The sequence below is a fragment of the Zeus faber genome, assembly GCF_960531495.2.
Source record: "Zeus faber genome assembly, chromosome: 14".
NCBI classification, from domain to species: domain Eukaryota; kingdom Metazoa; phylum Chordata; class Actinopteri; order Zeiformes; family Zeidae; genus Zeus; species Zeus faber.
Window position 1 is genome coordinate 3046211 of NC_137200.1, and position 6490 is coordinate 3052700.

Genomic DNA, 6490 nt, shown 5'->3' on the forward strand with positions numbered 1-6490 from the left:
AATGTACAACAACACTTCAGCGAGCCAGACACTTAAGGCTCAGTGCCGTTTGGGAGCGTGTATACATTCAAGTTAAAAATCAAATGTGACATTTATATATGAATGAGGCTCCAGGTGAACATGGTTTGCTAGATATTTATTTGGATATATGTTGTTGGATATATCTTTTGCATTCTTGTTGTAATTTGTTTCGTCCCAACCTTTTCTTTTTATTTTACACTGCACACACACTACAAGGCAGCATCAAATGACTGTTTGTACTATGAAGTTGTTTAAAAATTAAAAAAAAAAAAAAAGTTTGTTTTCACATTTGTATCGTATGAATTATGGATGCTCCCACCGAAACTTGTTACACAGAATTATACTCTATTTAAACAACTTGCAAGTTTAATAATTATTTTGTGTTGATTGTTTTAACTTTCTTTTGTTCTCTTTACATTTATTTGTATCTCATCTTCCCCACTTTATGATTCCAAACTGGCACAGGTTGCCAGGTTTACTCATACTGAAGTTTTTGTAGTTGTTTGTTTTATTTGTTTGCTTTTTTTGTTTGTTTGTCAATAATATCTTTATTCTCAGTGGAATTCAATGTATTTTAAGATAGGCATTCCAGTGTTAAAAAATGAAAATTGGTATTGGAAAAGTATTGTTCACAAGCTGGTATCAAAGTTGAATGAATGGATTGATGGCTGGATGGATGGATGGAAGGATAGGTGGATGGACAGTTGGATGACTGGCTGGCTGGCTGCCTGGATGGATGGATGGATGGATGAATAGGTGAATGGCTGCCTGGATGGATGGATGAATGAATGGATGGATGGATGGCTGCCTGGGTAGATGGCTGGCTATAAGGAGGGATGGGTGGATGGATAGCTGGCTGACTAGCTGGGTGGCTGATGGATAGATGGATGGAAAGTTAGCTGGCTGACTCACTGGATGGGTGGATGGATGGGTGGCTGGATGGATGGATGGCTAGAAGGATAGATGGATGGATGGTTGCCTGGCTGGCTGGCTGGCCGGCTATCTGGATGAATGGGTATATGGATGGATGGATGGATGGCTAGCTGGATAAACGGGTATATGGACAGATGGATAGAGGAATGGTTGACTGGCTGGTTGGATGAATGGGTGGAAAGATAGATGGGTGGACAGTTGGAAGTCTGGCTGGCTGGATGGCTGTCTGCCTGTCTGGCTAGCTGGCTGGCTGGCTGGATGGATGGATGGATTGCTGTCTGCCTGTCTGGCTAGCTGGCTGGCTGGCTGGATGGATGGATGGATTGCTGTCTGTCTGTCTGGATGGACAGTTGAAGGTCTGGCTAGCTGTCTAGCTGGCTGGATGGCTGTCTGTCTGTCTGTCTGTCTGTCTGGCTAGCTGGCTGGATGGATGGATGGCTATCTGCATGAATGGGTGGAAGGATAGATGGATGGACAGTTCGAAGTCTGGCTGGCTGTCTTTCTGGCTGGATGGCTGTCTGTCTGGCTTGCTGGCTGGCTGGTTGGATGGTTGGCCGGCTGGCTGGCTGGCTGGCTGGATGAACGGGTCGAAGGGTAGATGGATGGACAATTAGATGGCTGGCTGGCTGCCTGGATGGATGGATGGCAGGATGGATGGATGAATAGGTGAATGGCTTCCTGGAAGGATGTTGGATGCCTGGCTGGCTGGCTGGATGGATGAATGGATGGATGGCTGCCTGGGTAGATGGCTGGATGGATGGATGGGTGGATGGCTGCCTAGCTAGGTGGCTGATGGATAGATGGATGGAAAGTTAGCTGGCTGACTCATTGACTCACTGACTGGGTGGATGGATGGATTGATGGTTGGCTGGCTAGATGAATGGGTGGAAGGATGGATGGATGGATGGGTGGATGGGTGTGTGGGTAGTTAGCTGGCTGGCTAGCTGGATAAATGGGTGTATGGACAGATGGGTTGATGGATGGATGAATGGGTGGAAGGATAGATGGGTGGACCATTGGAAGTCTGGCTGGCTGTCTGTCTGTTTGTCTGTCTGTCTATCTGGATGGATGAATGGGTATATGGACAGATGGGTTGATGGATGGATGAATGGGTGGAAGGATAGATGGGTGGACCGTTGGAAGTCTGGCTGGCTGTCTGTCTGTTTGTCTGTCTGTCTATCTGGCTGGCTGGCTGGATGGATGGATGGATGGCTAGCTGGATGAATGGGCGGAAGGATAGATGGATGGACAGTTGGAGGTCTGGCTGGCTGGCTGGCTGGCTGGCTGGCAGGTTGGCTGGCTGGATGGATGAATGGGTATATGGACAGATGGGTCAATGGATGGATGGATGGGTGGAAGGATAGATGGGTGGACTGTTGGAAGTCTGGATGGCTGTCTGTCTGTTTGTCTGTCTGTCTGTCTATCTGGCTGGCTGAATGGATGGATGGCTAGCTGGATGAATGGGCGGAAGGATAGATGGATGGACAGTTGGAGGTCGGGCTGGCTGGCTGGAAGTCTGTCTGTCTGTCTGTCTGTCTGTCTGTCTGTCTGTCTGTCTGTCTGTCTGTCTGTCTGTCTGTCTGGCTGGCTGGCTGGCTGGCTGGCTGGCTGGATGGATGAATGGGTATATGGACAGATGAGTCAATGGATGGATGAATGGGTGGAAGGATAGATGGGTGGACTGTTGGAAGTCTGGCTGGTTGTCTGGCTGGTTGTCTGTCTGTCTATCTGGCTGGCTGAATGGATGGATGGCTAGCTGGATGAATGGGTGGAAGGATAGATGGATGGACAGTTGGAGGTCGGGCTGGCTGGCTGGAAGTCTGTCTGTCTGGCTGGCTGGCTAGCTTGCTGGCTGGCTGGATGGATAGATGGCTAGCTGGATGAATGGGTGGGTGGAAGGATAGATGGATGGACAGTTGGAAGTCTGACTGGCTGTCTGTCTGGCTGGATGGCTGGCTGTCTGTCGGCCTGTCTGGATGGATGGATGGCTGGATGGCTGCCTGATTGACTGGGTGGATGTGTGGATTAATTGCTGCTTGGATGGATGGATGTTGGATGTGTGGGTGGATGGATGTGTGGGTGGATGAATGAATGGGGGGATGGATGGATGGATGTGTGGGTGGATGGATCCTCAGAAGCTTCTGCTCTGTGCTGCTGTGTTCTGGGAGACGTCGTAGTGCGTAGCGGCTCATTACTCCCCTGGCTGCGGGGGAGGACGGAGACAGACGGGGCGGAACAGAACAACCAATTAGCCCCAGAAAGGCCCTGATTAAGAGTTAGCGGCCCATTAACCTCTGCAGCTCCAAACGGAGCGTCCAACCAGACGCTGCAGGCCTCCTACAGAAAACATGGAAAACACAAAAAAGTTTTTCAAAAAGATTTTGGGTGGTGAATAGATATACAAAATATCTGTTTTTAAAATGTTCTTTTTCTTTTTGCCATAGTTATATCCATCCCCTGTATTGGGATTCCTCTAGTTGAATCCATGCTTTTTGTAAATGGTTCAACACATTATATTGTGTTGTGCAATTATGGTCGTTTAAAAAAATAACAATTTTCTTGTTGGTCAAAAAAGTAAAACTAGACATAATACTTAAAACTTAAAACCATATAAAGGCATTGACAAAAAAAGTGCAGGCAAGGTTATCAAGGAGAAACTGAACAAAGAACTGAACTGTGCCTCAAATTGAAAAGCCTAAAACAGAGGTGGAACAAATTACACAATCAATGGGTAAAAACGAAACTATAACTCAATTACAACATGTTCAGTGAAAAAAAACAGGAAGTAACTGAGGCATAGGAGACATCACACATGTATACACTGTATACATTGGTTGTTTCTCAATACCAAGTACGCAAAGTCTGGACTTGCGGACTTGGTAGCTCATACTTAGCAAGTTCGACTCGGGAGTACAGACTCCCGGGGACCATTACCATTACCACCGCTTGGTGTGAAATGCATTCTGGGATACTTGGCTGTCTCAAGTCCACACAAGTCACCACCGATGCATCCTCGATAAAATGGGCGGAGCAAGTCCCCATCCGGGCATTTGGGCACTGGACTTGGCTTGATGCAGACTTTGAATTGGAACAGTACTTGGGCTGCGACTGATGACGTTTCACAATCCACAAGAACACAAGTACAGACAAGAACACACATTGAGAAAGGCCTATTGTATACACTGCACTGTATACACTATGCATATCACTCCATAGACACTAAACTATTCCTTTCACTCTACTCCACCACCGTATTGATTTTATTTTAACTGAATATTTTTCCTGCACAGTATCTCCTTGTATCCCCCTGTTTCCCGAATTATAGGTGAATTTATCTATTTTTTATTTTAAGTCATTAGGCTCTTGTTTAGACCTAAATTTGGACTTTTTTGAATTAAAAAAAAAAAGACTTATTGATTTCTTTCACACCTTCCCTTCTGACTATTGTGAAAGCTCGTGGTCGTGAATCAGTGGTGTCATTTTCTTACTTTTCCATGTAAATTTTAGGTCATTAAGCCCCAATAAGCCCGAGTTTTTATTTTGGCCAATTTTGCTGAATATAAATTTATGAAAAATTGAAAGAGCTTAAGATTTTCGTTCATTTTCATTGCTACTCATAATGCCCTACACCCAGGAACATGTAGTCCTGAAGCACTTCACAACCGTTAGAATCTTGACATGTGGATATGATGGATTTAAATGTGATTCAAAGAGGATTTCTATTCTCAACACAACACACCCTGAAGAAATCACTCTCTCTCTCTCTCTCTCTCTCTCTCTCTCTCTCTCCCTCTCTCTTTCGCTGTCTAGCCCATGCATGATGCTCTAAACTGGCAACACCACTGCACATAATTTAAGGAAAACTCATGTGAGAGCCATTGAGCATTCAGCGACATCCATTTAATCCGCTCTGCCTTGTGCGGCAGCTTGCCTAAAAAAAAGAAGAAATTCCCACACACACACACACACGCACGCACGCACGCACACACACACACACACACACACACACACACACACACACACACACCATGTTCTTAAAGCGGACGTTCAGCTACAAATGAACACACCCAGTTGCCCCCTACCTTGTATTTTTTTCCAGTGTGACAAGATATTAATTTTAAGTCATTTGGTGCTTTTTTTTCCTCTCCGAGGGAAAACACATACCGGAGGCTGAGGATTATCAAATAGTGGAGGAGTAGAGGATTTGAGCAAGAAGGAGAAGGGCAAAATATGGTGGACTAGAAGACAGGAATGAAGAAGGGTAGTGTTGAGAACACAGAAATGTCCCACAGAGTCAGTACAACAAACCTCCACGGCAAACCCATTCTTTTAATGTAAAAAAAATGTTAAGACTTGAACTACTACATATTAGATTAAACGATATTTTAGCACAGCACGTTATATATGTGGCAAATTCTAGAAGCAAGTTACCTTGGGCAACTTGTCTTTAGTTGTGTGTTTCTTTGACGTTTCCGTGTGCGTCCATGCACCATGAGCAACACAAATTTATTTTCACAAGTTTGGCTGAAAACAGATTGGGGTTCCTGCCAACGCATTCAGTGAGAAGACTTATTTCCCTTAGACATACAATATCCACCCTCTTCATCCTTCAGCCCCAAGAGACACAAACACACACAGTCAGGCACAATGCCGATAAAACAATGTTTCTCCCTAAAACATGAGGTTATATCAGCAGCACGTTACCAGTGGGGCGTGAGCAAGAGGGTGAAGACTTGGAGAACTAACAGGACCACCAATACTGTAGATCCAGCAGCTTTGTGTGGCACATCTCTGACAGGGTTCACGTTCCCCACACTGTCCCGGCCCCTGGCAGGAGTGGGCTTCCTGTTCAATCTGCCCTCACAATCTGATAGGAAGTAGGCAACCAGACAGGGCATTGTCAAGCGGCAGAAGATGCCCTCCACTCTGTCTCCAGCATGGGCTTTCCCTGATCTGGCTCATTCCAGGTATTCTTGACAAATCCACATCAAAGATCCATATCACAAAAGGTCAGCAACCCTTAAGCTATCCAGGCCTGGGTGTATGGTACGACACTCCAGCTGTGGTGGACGGGGCTGATTGCATGGGGATCCTGTCTCTTCTCTCAAGCAAGGGATCCGCTCTGATGGATGCCGGTGTCAGGGAGTGACAACCCCACTGATGGTGATTTGGAAACACCGCTGACAAAGCAACTCCGTGTCTCCGGTGATGTCCGGCAGCTCCCCATAGGCCTCCTGCGAAGTAACCCAGCTGATCCTGCCTGCCTGCCTCGGCCCGCATGAGTGGTTCGAAATGGTCTGCCGCTGATATTTCATGCCCTACTTGCACCTCGGTGTTCGTGCAGTTCCGGTGTGAGCGTGGTCCCCCTGAAGGAGCTCGAAGAGGCTTACTCATACTTGTTCTAATGAAGTCTTACAGCTGAAGCACTAAAAGTATTCATTGATAAAGTTAACGTGTGAATTGTTTTTTGTACTAGACAAATTAGCCTCACTATACTTGTCATCACAGATCTGATTGTTACCGTAAAAATATGGGT